The sequence below is a fragment of the Lissotriton helveticus genome, chromosome 6 (assembly GCF_964261635.1).
Source record: "Lissotriton helveticus chromosome 6, aLisHel1.1, whole genome shotgun sequence".
In the NCBI taxonomy this organism is placed as follows: domain Eukaryota; kingdom Metazoa; phylum Chordata; class Amphibia; order Caudata; family Salamandridae; genus Lissotriton; species Lissotriton helveticus.
In genome coordinates, this window is record NC_136067.1 from 2,052,424,531 (window position 1) to 2,052,436,625 (window position 12,095).

Sequence of the window (12,095 nt, forward strand, 5' to 3'; positions counted from 1 at the left end):
ATTTACCAATTGCCCTTGAGTTGTCAAGCCAGACACATTAACGTTTTAAAGTAGACTCCTCACCTCGCTCTTGTTGTTGCTAAATATCAGTAGAATGCTCAGATCAAGCTTTTTGTGTAAATAAAAGAAACTGTTTTGCATTTCATTAATTTTAAAAGTGCATGAAGTGTAATGGAAAAAACCGTTCTCCAACTACGTTGCTCATGTCGGTCTATTTATATCTGAGATGAGAAGGAATGTTAAATTAGCATACTGACTAATTAAAGTTTTATAACCAGAATCCATAATGGCTGTCCCTTATTGAAAAGTAGAGTGGTTTGGAGTCAGTTGAGAACATTAAAGCCTTTTTCTGTCCTTGCTGTTTTTCTAAGGTCGATGGATGTGCATAAGAGCTAAACTTTCCCCTCTGACAATATGCAATTGTTGGTAGGTCATGAGTTTGAATACTAGACAGGCCAAATCAGGCTTTCATCCTTTCAGGTTGGGTAAATTGAGTACCCTGAACAGGATAGCAGTAATGTCTGTTAATTATGAGCACATAGTAGTGGTAGGAGTACATTATTTAACACTAATAAAATCAAGTGATTATATCAAACCATTTAATGAATTATCAGCCTATAAACCATGGCTAGCTAAAGGTTGACTAATAGAACTCTTTTGGCTAACAGTTGCAGCATAAAACCAGTCTCAAGACTTTCTCATATCTTGCATAGTCTTCTGTTAAAGGTTTTTGCCCTTTGAAAGTCTCTTGGCACTACCGAGAGACTGAAAAGAAGACGGAGTTATTGTCCCTTTTTATCAACATTCATTGCTTTTACTGCCTCAATCATTTGTCTCCTTTCGAGACTAGCACCGACTCCATTAAAACCTCCGTTCTGTGCCTCAAAATAAATTATTCATCTTTCCAGAGACTGCTAGCCAGCTGGCATGGTCAATCACCCATCCCCTCTCCAGGAAGCTTTTTTTTAAATATCAAATTAATCTCTTCTTCATCAGTTATGGGGCGGTTTGCAAAGAAATGCACTGTATAGTGTTCAGACTTTTTCTCCAAATTGTCCTTTGACAGTATGGATCTCTTGTGCTCATCATGGAATTGCGTCATTAGAGTAGAATCCCACTGCTCTTTCGGACTGCCCTTTTAATGAAACCTTGATCCAGTAACGCCTAGAGTGAAGAATTGTTGTTTCTGTTTAGTCCCCGAATTTCCCATTCATCATTTAATTTAACCAGTCCTCTCCTTTGCCTATCCAAGAACTCTGATCTGGCTTACTGTCCAGTTCTTTGATTTCTTAAGCAGTTATCACTACACATGCTATATGGTCTTTTAAATTAACTATTGGAAATCTCTTCTCACGCACTCATTTTTCAAGTCGACCTTCATGTCAAGTGTTATCATTGTATAATCTAGTATCACCATTCTTAGCGTCAGTTTGTGTCACTTAATTTCCAACCAAGTGAGTCTTGTCTGCATCCTCCTCAGACCTTCATCTTTTCCTGCCCCGGTCTCTTCCTTCCCATAGCTCCAAAGCAGTTTGTTCCATCCTTTATTTTTTTGTGGGGTGTAGACCTCTGTAGTGCTGCTGACTGTTTTCAGCTTTTCATTGTGCATCCTATACCTATTGCTTGGGCTTTCGACTCCATGAAGAGTACCAATGGTAGTCCAGTCTCAGCTCAGAGTGAACCACTAGCAGTCCTGTTTATTTCAGCTTGCACTACTTCAAACTCCCTATCTATATTCTTTATACTTCTTACGAAAGGACTAAATTATATAAATGCATCGGGTACTATTAATTAAATAATTTAGTCTTTTATCAACAAACTGCAGAATGTTTGTAAGTAACTTTAATTGCAGTGCTAATGTTAGCAAAGTACCTGGGAACAAATAACCAAACCTTGGTTATTTTTTAAACCAGATTGCTTTGACTGACAGCAGTGCTGTAAACTGTGGGGTGCTATGACCCAACTTACATGCAACATGACTTTTTATAAAATGAAAGAACACACAGCAAAGTATATGATTAGCATTTGCATGAAGAACTCTGACACACCCCGGACTACCCACACTGTGCCAAATTAAGAGCCAGTTAATGAACCCACAGGAAAGAAAGGACTTTAAAGGCGTGAATTTTGCTGTAATTTAACCCGGGGTCAAGTAATGGGAACGAGCGCAAGTAGTTGCAAAGAAAGCTCTTCGGGAGGAAGTTATTACACTGCCTACCGCTGCAGTGCAACGGTTACTGGGGAGCTTCTATATGGGCTCCTTCCAAATTGGCAGGTGAGCGCGGGCACAGCTTTCTCTCGTGCAGCAGTTTGCAGCTGTCCCTTACAGTGATTCCAGTGTTTTCCACCATCATTGCAGCTCTGCATAGGTGCACTTGCACTTATTTTCTGTATAATGTTGTTATAGGCGATATTCATCTTTATTAACTTGTTGAGTTGCCTTAGTCTGACCAGAAAAAAGTGTACACAATTGTTACCGTGAAGTACAAAAAAAATCGGTATTACTTTACATCTTCCTGTTTCAATGTGTATTTAATCTAGTACCATTTATATTTTTTTATGATAAAATTCATTTTATTAATATACGCCCGTGTTTTGATATTGACCAATAAATTCTGATATCTGTTTTCATATTTCGTTAGAAAAACATTGAGTTTTTGTGCTTGAACGATTTAAACTATTAATTAAGAAATGAATCTGCAAGCAATATACAAGAGTATGCGCTAAGCAAAAAGCAAGAATCATTCCTAATTAATTATATAAATAAATTGCTTGTAGGCACATCTACCTGTTCATATTACATTGCCCAAGCCTTCAAGGGTCGATTGGGTTACTCACTGTATTTAGTATATATATATATATATATATATATTATAATGTTCGGTTTGTCAAAGGTCAGCCTGCATTGCTTTGGATCTCCCCGACTCATTTCTGTGATCTAAGAGCCGGTATCATCTGGGGATGCCATGGGGGTGATGGAGAGGTCGTAGCTGAGATGGGGTGAGTAAAGAGACGGTGACCGCAATCAGAAACAGCCACTCAGCCAGGCATCAAAGGATGCAGGATCACATGGGGTGGGGTGGAGGGAGGTATTAGAGTACCCTGTGCTCCAGGCGTCAAAAGACTGTTTCACGGGTCAACTAGCAAGGGGGGGAACCGTCCTGCTTAGATTATGGTTGTTTCCTTTGTACCCTGTAGGTCACGGTCTCCTCAAACGTTGGCCACCTGCACTTCCGTAATATGAGGGCTTTCCCTCCGGTGTCCACGGGCTCGGCTCCAGCTTGGGGCGGTGCATGCGTATTGGCACCTCCTTGTGGGGGAGCTCATGTGGTGCTGCGGGCTTAGCAGCATGGATGTGGTGACTAATCAAGCCAGTTCGGGCCTTTGCGATGGGTTCCTGCACTATGCCTGCACGTCAGGATGCTTGTGGCACTGCTAAGCATTATCTGTTCATGTGGGTCTCTGTTGCGAATATTGTTCACCCCATATCATCGATTTGGCGGCTAGTAATGTCAGTTTCCCCTTTCCTAGGAGGTTTGGCCTGTCTTGGCACCTCTTAGTGTCTCTGGCCTGCTGTGGTCTTGCACGGTGGTGTGCGCACTTGTCTCCGCCAGCGCTGCCCGTTGGCGGTCGCTGCCCCGACTGAGGGCTTTCCCTCTGTTGTCCACGAATAATGGCTCCGGACGCGGGGCGCATCTGCTGGATCCCAGTGTGGGGGCGTTGCAGGGCCGGGTGAGGGGGTTGGTGTTGGTTCTTGCCAGCGTGGGACTACGCGACGGGCATCCTGCTAGATCGTGTGTGTCGCTGTTCGTCCTTGCCGACTCACCCAGGCCGTGGCCGTCGATGGCGTCTGTCCCTCGTCGTAGCAGCAGCATCCGCGACTGGTCCATGCGTCCCCGGTCTTGGCGGTCTGGGCAGGCCGGGTACCCAGCTGAGCACCATGCTCCGGCCTCCTGCTCGCCCGCGGCCCCTATAGTCGTGGGGCCTCCGAGGCTGGCTGGGTCTCTAGGCGTCGGCACCCGCCTCTACAGGGGTCGATGACAACTTGTAGGCGGAACACAGGGTCTATCCACTGGCATCCGCACCAGAGCTTCAATGCCGTGCAGCCATCTTGGTCGGCAGCTTGGCCACTCCCCTTTGGCAATGTGAATTGTTGAAGATCATCTGCAAATGTAAGACAGTCCCTCAGAAGAGCATGACCTTCATTGGAGCATTATTTAAGAATAATATGGGAATGGTTTTCTCCTAGAGGTAAGAGCACAACAATGAAGAATAGTTCTGATAGCTCCCCTACCATTAAAGAAAGCTTCAGCTCATCTTTTGTTAAGGGTTCAGAGTCGCATGACTTTTTGTGTTCCTATTACTCTGGGAAGACACCATTTAAGATATTTTCTGTGATTCCCCCTTCTAAAATACTGGCAACCTTCCTTAGTGAGTTGGAATCAGGAAATTCCCGCAACTTTTCAGATAAAAGATCTAAAGTAATGGCTGAATCTAGAATCTCTCAAGAAGGATTTCCTCTCCTTTAGCCTTCAAAAGTGGTGATAACAGCCGATGTAAGCGAGGTGAGATGGGGGCACATTCTATGTTTCTGCCTGGAGTGATTCACAGGAAATTGTCTAACATTGAGAATCAGAAATCTTTTATCTGGGGATACATTTTAGCCATTGACAAACCATCTATGCACTTTTGAAAAGTCATCTTTAGTCAACATGTACTAATCAGAATAGTAAGTTGGGCGGAAAATAACATGCTGACTGCCAAAGCAATTCATATCAAAAGGAAAGAGAATGTAATGGCAGATCACCTCTGCAGGGTGTTCCCTTACAACACAGATGTTCTCCATTCTATGAAAGTTTAGGAAGACATTCCGAGGTCTGTTTTCCTTCCAAGAAGACACTCCGGTTCAAAATACTTTATTCGGTTAAAAACAGAGAATAACGGGGGGCGTGGCTTAGCGGGCGTTGATGGCGGACGTGGCTTGCTAGAGCTCCCGCCGGCCCGAAGATTATCCTTTCTATTCTCCTGGCCTCTGGACCCGAAAAGGGCATTAAGTTTGGGGTGATAGTGGTGGAAGATCCTGGGAATCATCCGGTGCCGAGAGCGGCGCTCCGGGACCCTTCAGAGCGGCGTGACACGTCGGAGCAGCGAGCGGCCTGGTGCTGGCCGGACAAGCCGGGGCCTCGATTTTGGAGCACCTGATCCGGAGGGCTCGCCCGGAAGCCGGCGGCGCCGCACCTCGGTCAGGACCAGGGCCTCCCTGCAGTCAGCGAGTCATCGCGGAGTCCCCTGCCTCTCCCCATAGTACCGGCGGCGGAGACGGCTGCCCAGGGACCGCCGCGGAGGAGCTGCGGCCTACCTGGCCTGGGCGAAGCCGGGGCCTCGAGTTAGGTGACCCCTGCCCGGAGGCACCACCGCCTACCCTGGAGCCGGGAGTGCAGGCGCAGCGGAATCCCGGGAGCTGAGGGGTCAGAAGTGCGCTGGGCCCAGTCTACTGCCTTCCCCACACCAGTGGTCGCCGGAGCGGTGGACAGACGACCTGTGGATAGACCCGGCGGGGCCCGTGTCTGCGCCGAGGCGAGTGGGCCGGTGGACCCGGCGTGGACCTGGCGTCGGCCCCGCAGTGGGGTCCAGCAAACCGTGAGTGTCTTCCCCCCCCCCCTGGTGCAGCCCCCCCCCCTCCCATCGCATTGCAGTGACTGCTGGGGGCGCGGAGCCGAGTGAGCCGATTGGGGGCCCTGAGCAGGCTGCCGGGCCTGGATATCCCCGGACTATAGTGGGGGCTTGCGAGGTGCACCAGTGCGGGTGGAGGACACGTGGGGAAAGGTGCCCCGGGTGGCTCTCGCTGGACTTTGGACTACCGGCTGGGGTCTGCGGAGACGAGTTGTGGGCCCCCCCCCCCCACCTCACCCTGGGTGGACGGAGACGGTGAGCGGGAGGAACATATCGCCTGCGAAGGGGCCTGGACAGTCAACTAAACTTGGCAATTGTCGGAGGTGGGGACTGGCCCGCTGAAAGGATCCGCTGTTGAGGCCACTTTTACCGGACTTAGCCTTGGCCATGACCAGAGGGAGGGGGTGGACCCGCTAAGCAGGGGCCCATCGACAAATTCACGGAACCGCATGGCGGCCCCGGAGCGCAGGGCGGCCAGGGCCAGGGGCCAGATAACGCGGCGCTAATGGCAGCTATCACCCAATCGAGGGACATGCTGGACGCCAAGATTGGGGCAGTTGGGGCGGATGTGACCCTCCTGAGACAGGACCTGCGCAACGCTGTGGCGCGAATAACTGAGACAGAGTCCAGGATCTCCGTGGTGGAAGATGATGTCGGGACCCTGAAGAAGAAAGTGGCGGAGATGGAGAGTGTTCAAAAGGGCCTCGCACTTCGGGTGGAGGATGCCGAAGGACGGGCGCGCAGAAACAACCTTCGCTTCGTGGGTTTTCCGGAGGACTGTGAGAAGGGTGGCATGGAACGCTTCCTTTCCCAATGGCTGGAGAGCTGGCTCCCCCCGGATACCCTGTCCCACTGCTTTGTGATTGAACGTGCGCACCGGGCCCTGACGCAGAAACCGCCGGTAGTTGAACGACCCAGGCCGGTGATCGCCAGGATACTGAACTTCCATGACAGAGACATCATTCTGCGGGAGGCGAGGGCCAAAGATTCTCTGTTATTTGAAAACCATAAGATCATGATCTTCCCCGACTACACCAAGAAGGTGCAACAACAGAGACACTCTTTCCTGGCCGCCAAGGCAAAACTTAGGGGCCTGAAGATTCAGTATTCATTACTCTTTCCGGCCCGTCTACGAGTGGTCTTTCAATCCCGGACTCACTTCTTTGAAACACCAGAGGATGTCTTCAAATGGACGGATGAAACGGTGAGGGTCAGGCCTCATGCCCAACCGGGCCTTGATCCGGGACACATGAGCGACTCATCGCAATCCCAGGGCGAGCGGACCGCCCGAAGCCAAAGGAGTAGGAAATCAAGATCGCGGCGGCGCACGGTCTCCAGCACTGAACCTAAGACTGCTGCGCCCACTGATCCAGACCTCTCCGGCGACGAGGGCTGAGGGGCGATGGGTGGTCTGGCCCACCTACGAAGCCAGCTTCCTCGGCTGAGGGGAGGGATCCGCATGTACATCGCTCTGTGGACAGCTGCACACTGAGTACACTGACACGCTTGGCTGGTTATTACACCAATTGTTGAGCCCATGGAAAGGGTTCGGGGCGCTCCGTCACAGGGGCTACCTGCCTCCTACGTGGTTGGGAGTGGTTGGGGGGACGGGGGGTGTTTAGCGTAGCGGGTGTTTGGGATCCATTGGTATGGTAGGCTTTGGGCGCTCTGTTTTGGGCCCGAGGTCGCCCATGCCGCGACAGATACTTCAGTGTTCTTTGAGGTATTGGGGGGGGGGGGCAGTTGGGGGACTTGGTTGGGGATACAGTGGTTGGGGCAGGTGGGGAGGTTGGGATGGCTGGGTGGGGTTGGTGGCCGGGGCGGGGGGGGAGGGCGGTGGGGAGTGTAGATGAGGTTGAAACAGTGTCTGCGTTACATAGGCGATTGTATGGTATGTGTGTGTGGCTCCAGGAGCCCAGGGCTCTTCATGTTCTTCCCATGGACAATGGTTGATGCCCAACGGTCAGGTCCCCAACGGGCAACGATACGAGTAGTGAGCTGGAATGTTCGGGGGATGCTGGATAAAATAAAGCGAGGGGCGGTGTTGCGACTTGGGAAGAAGGAAGGGGCGGACATTCTCCTCCTACAGGAGACGCACCTCCGGGGCACCAAGACCCTTAGCTTGCAAAGATATGGATATCAACAAGTGTTTCATGCGGGCTTTGCGAGGGGGTCCCGGGGGGTGGCGGTCCTGATTCACCGTAGGCTCTCATATGTACACAATACGCAATGGGTCGATGCACATGGTAGATATGTGTTTGTCAAAGGAATGATTGGAGACGAGCCGATGATCTTCGGTAGTGTGTATGCTCCGCCCCCGTTGCAAGATGCACTTATCGAGAAGTTGTTCGAGGTGTGGGCTGCTATCCCGGATGTGCTGGCGGTTGTGGGGGGAGACTGGAACGATGTGATGGATGGACGGATGGACCGCTATAGGCCCGGTAGGGAACCCCAGGCTGCGACGCCGACGAGGCTTCACGGCTTAGTGCAGGGCATGGGTTGGATTGACACATGGCGCTATCAGCATGCTTTGTGTAGGGAATACTCCTATGTGTCGGCAGTCCACAAGTCCTTCTCCAGACTAGATTACTTGTTCGTGCCGCTCCCTCGGCTGGCGAGGGTCGCCTCCACGGCGGTTCTCCCCCGTGGTATCTCGGACCACTCCCCTGTGTCCTTGGACCTACTGTTGGACAAGAGGCGACAGCCTTTCCGATGGCGCCAGTCTGCGTGGCACCTGCAACAGGATAGCTATCGCTCACATTTACGCGAAGCCATTTCCAATTACTGGGCGGAGAACGACGGACCGGAGGTGGATGCCGCCACCCAGTGGGAGGCGCTGAAGCCGGTGATCAGGGGGGTGGACATTGCTTGGTGTGCTGAGGCCCGCAGGACCCGTCTGAGAGAGGTGGATGAGGCAGCGAGGCGGGTACAGGACCTCGAAAGAACTTGGTGTGCTGAGGCCCGCAGGACCCGTCTGAGAGAGGTGGATGAGGCAGCGAGGCGGGTACAGGACCTCGAAAGAGACTGTACTAGGAGTGACTCTGATGAGTCTGTGGGGCAGCTCCTGCTGGCACAGCAATCATATTTGTCCCTGTTCCTCAATGAGGCACGGCAGCTTTGGCTGGCCACACAGAGTAGAATTTATCAGTGGGGGGATAAATCCAGCACCATGCTATACCGACTCTGCCAACATACCTTTCAAGCTCAGACTCTGCCGGGCATTCGAGATGAGCAAGGTGACCAGTTGTCGGCCCCTGAGGACATAGCGGCCAGTTTTGCACAGTACTACGCGGCTCTGTATGCCCCCGAGAGGTCCTCCCCGCGGCGGACATTGATAAATTCTTGGCTGACCTCCCGCCGCGCGCGCTCCCGGATGAGGTCAGGGATCAGCTTGACCTCCCCCTATCCCTCGAAGAACTAGGCACAGCGCTTGGGGGTTTGAACTCTGGTAAAGCCCCAGGGCCAAATGGGTTTCCATGTGAATTTATGAAAACCTTCCACCTCCAATTGGAGGGGCGCTATAAGTTGGCGCTAGAGGCAGCCAGAGAGGGTGGACGCCTCCCAGCGGACTGGCGGCATGCCGAAATTGTTGTTTTCTGTAAGCCCGGGAGGCCCTCTGAGCACCATTCATCGTACAGGCCGATTTCTCTTTTAAATTTTGTGGCTAAGGTATTGGCCAAGGCCATGGCCAACAGTCTCCTCCCATACATCACTGATCTGGTGGACCCGGACCAGGTGGGGTTCATGCCCCATAGAGCGACCAGACATAACATTCGCCGCGCACAGGTGGTGGTGGAGACGGCCCGGGCCGTGAGGATCCCGACGGCGCTCCTCCTGGCCGATATTGATAGGGCGTTTGGATTCCCTCAGCTGGGTATACCTTAAGGCGCTGCTGTCCCGCCTCAATCTCGGGCCAGTTTTTCTCTCGTATCTGAACCTGCTCTATACAGACCTGACCGCGTCGGTGAGAGTGGCGGGAGCGGCGTCCAAACCCTTCCCAATCGGACGGGGCACCAGGCAGGGCTGCCCCCTCTCACCCTACCTATTCGCTCTGGCCATGGAACCCCTGGCGGCGTGGGTGCGGATGGATGCACAACTCTGCGGGCTGGAATGGGCAATGGGCCCCTCTGATCGCATCGCGCTATATGCCGATGACGTCCTATTCTTCCTTACGGCCATTAATAGGTCCGGGCCCAGAGTACTAGAGATAATGAGGACTTTCGGGGAAGTTACAGGATTACACCTAAATGTGCAGAAATCTAAGCTGTGGGTGCTGGGCGACGACGCGGGACTGGGTGCTTGGGCTTCGACGCTGCAGACTGCGGTGGGTGGCCTCAGGTATCTGGGCGTCTTTATCACGGACACTCCAAATGTGGCATGGGAGCGCAATGTGGTGCCCGTATGGGACAGAGTGCGCTCGGACATGAGAACCTGGTCCAGAATGCCATTGAACATTTACGGCCGGTCGGCGATCTTTAAAATGGCGGCCCTGCCGCGCCTCCTGTACCATCTGCAGAACCACCCATGCCCTATAGCACCACAATGGTTTCGTCAGGTGAACGCTGCATTGAGTCATTTCCTCTGGGCCGGGGGTGTGGCGAGAGTAGCCCTCCGCACTTGCTTCCTATCTACGTACTGCGGGGGCCTAGCCACCTCCGACATTTTATCATACTATCAGGCGGCGCACCTACTGGTGCTTAACGACTGGTGGTATGGGGATCGAAGTGACCCGACTTATGCCCTGGAACGGTACCTGATGGACCCAAACACGGTTCACACCATCCTTTACTCGGCGGCTGTCAGGAAAAGGCTCCCCATGGTCACCCAGGTGGTCTTCCGTGTGTGGCGCGCAGCCCTGCACCGCATGGGGTGGTGGAAGAAATTGACGCAGGAGACCCCGCTGTGGCAAAATGGACGACTACCAGCACTGGCGTCCCTGCTGGGATTCGAGGGTTGGGATGCTATTGGCATATCTGCGCTCGGCCACGTCATGAGGGGCACCACCCTTAAGTCTTTCCAGGCTTTGAGGGAGGAATATGCCATGCCCAAGACCCAATTCTTTAAATATCTGCAGCTGCGTCATGCGCTCTCTCCATCGCTGGTGGGATTGGAGTCCCTGCCCGAGTTTAGCCCCCTAGAGGCCAAGGTATTTATGGGGGAATTGGAGGAAAAGAAAATTTCCAATATATACCAGACCCTGGTCACACACTGCTCCTCCTCCCTGGATGGGCTACGCGCGGCGTGGGTGAGGGATATTGGAGCGCTCGAAGAAGAGGACTGGAGGGAAGCCCTAGAAGCCCCTAAGGGGGCTGCTATTGCGATGCGTCTCCGCTTTATTCAGTTTAAATATTTACATAGGGCCTATTTTACCAGAGAACGGCTGTGGAAAGCAGGTTTGATTACCTCCCCTGAGTGCTTGAGGTGCGGACGGGAAGTTGGGACGTTTGTTCACACTGTGTGGTCATGTGTAAATCTGGCGAGGTACTGGATGGGTGTCTGGGACTGCTTGGATGAGGTCTTGGGCTGGGACCTTCCCCGATCCCCGCAACTCGGTTTGCTGCATATTATGGAACAGGTGGGGGGCAACATCTACAAACGCCACCTACTGGTTTTGGCCCTCACAGTGGCTAAGCGAGATATAGCCAGGGCCTGGAAGGACCCCAGGGCCCCTTTGTTGGAGGTTTGGAGACGGGGATTGGACTTTTGCATGGGGTTGGAGCGTCCTGTCTTTGAGGCCAGGGGATGCCCTCGGAAGCATTTTAAGATATGGAAAAGATGGGCGGACTACAGAGGGCTGTGGCTGGAATCACCGACGGCCCGGGACACTGGAGAAGATCTATAGCAGTTGCATCCTGGGTGACAGGGAGCACACACATCTTGTATTACCTAGCTTTATGCCTTTTAGGTTAGCATACACTGTAGGGGGAAAGGGGTGGGACTGGGGGGGGTGGTAGGGTGTTGGGAGTTTGGGGGGCGGGTACCTAATCCAATATTGCTTGTACTGACTGCGTATCCTTTTCATGCCTCGGCTCATTAGTCCTACGATGTAATGTGGGACGGTGTTCCCCCCTTTGTGTTTTTGTCGGTACTTCAATAAAATTTTGTTCTGAAAAAAAAAAAACAGAGAATAACCATGAAAGTAGCATGAAAAGGTACAGTTTACATGGGTCAGGTGATAAAGGAAACACATAAAGAGACACCCAAGTAAATACATATATACAAAGTAAAAGGAGTTAATTGATTTGGATTGATTTACGACACTTAAAAACAAGTTAAACAAATTCAGCAAGAGATGCTTCCATAAAAACAGTTTCCATTTTCTGACACTCTAAAAACGCTATGCGGCATCTATAAACATTTAACTCTTTGAGAATGGGGATGATAAGTTTTCTTCGATACAATAGATAAAATTTACAGAAGAA

The 12,095-nt window shown here is 51.8% G+C and overlaps 1 protein-coding gene across 1 annotated transcript in view; it reads left to right on the forward strand.

Moving 5' to 3' along the window:
* The window catches only part of NRBP1 (nuclear receptor binding protein 1), a 249,469-nt gene that overhangs the window by 11,949 nt on the left and 225,425 nt on the right, over positions 1 to 12,095 (forward strand). The window lies entirely within an intron of this gene.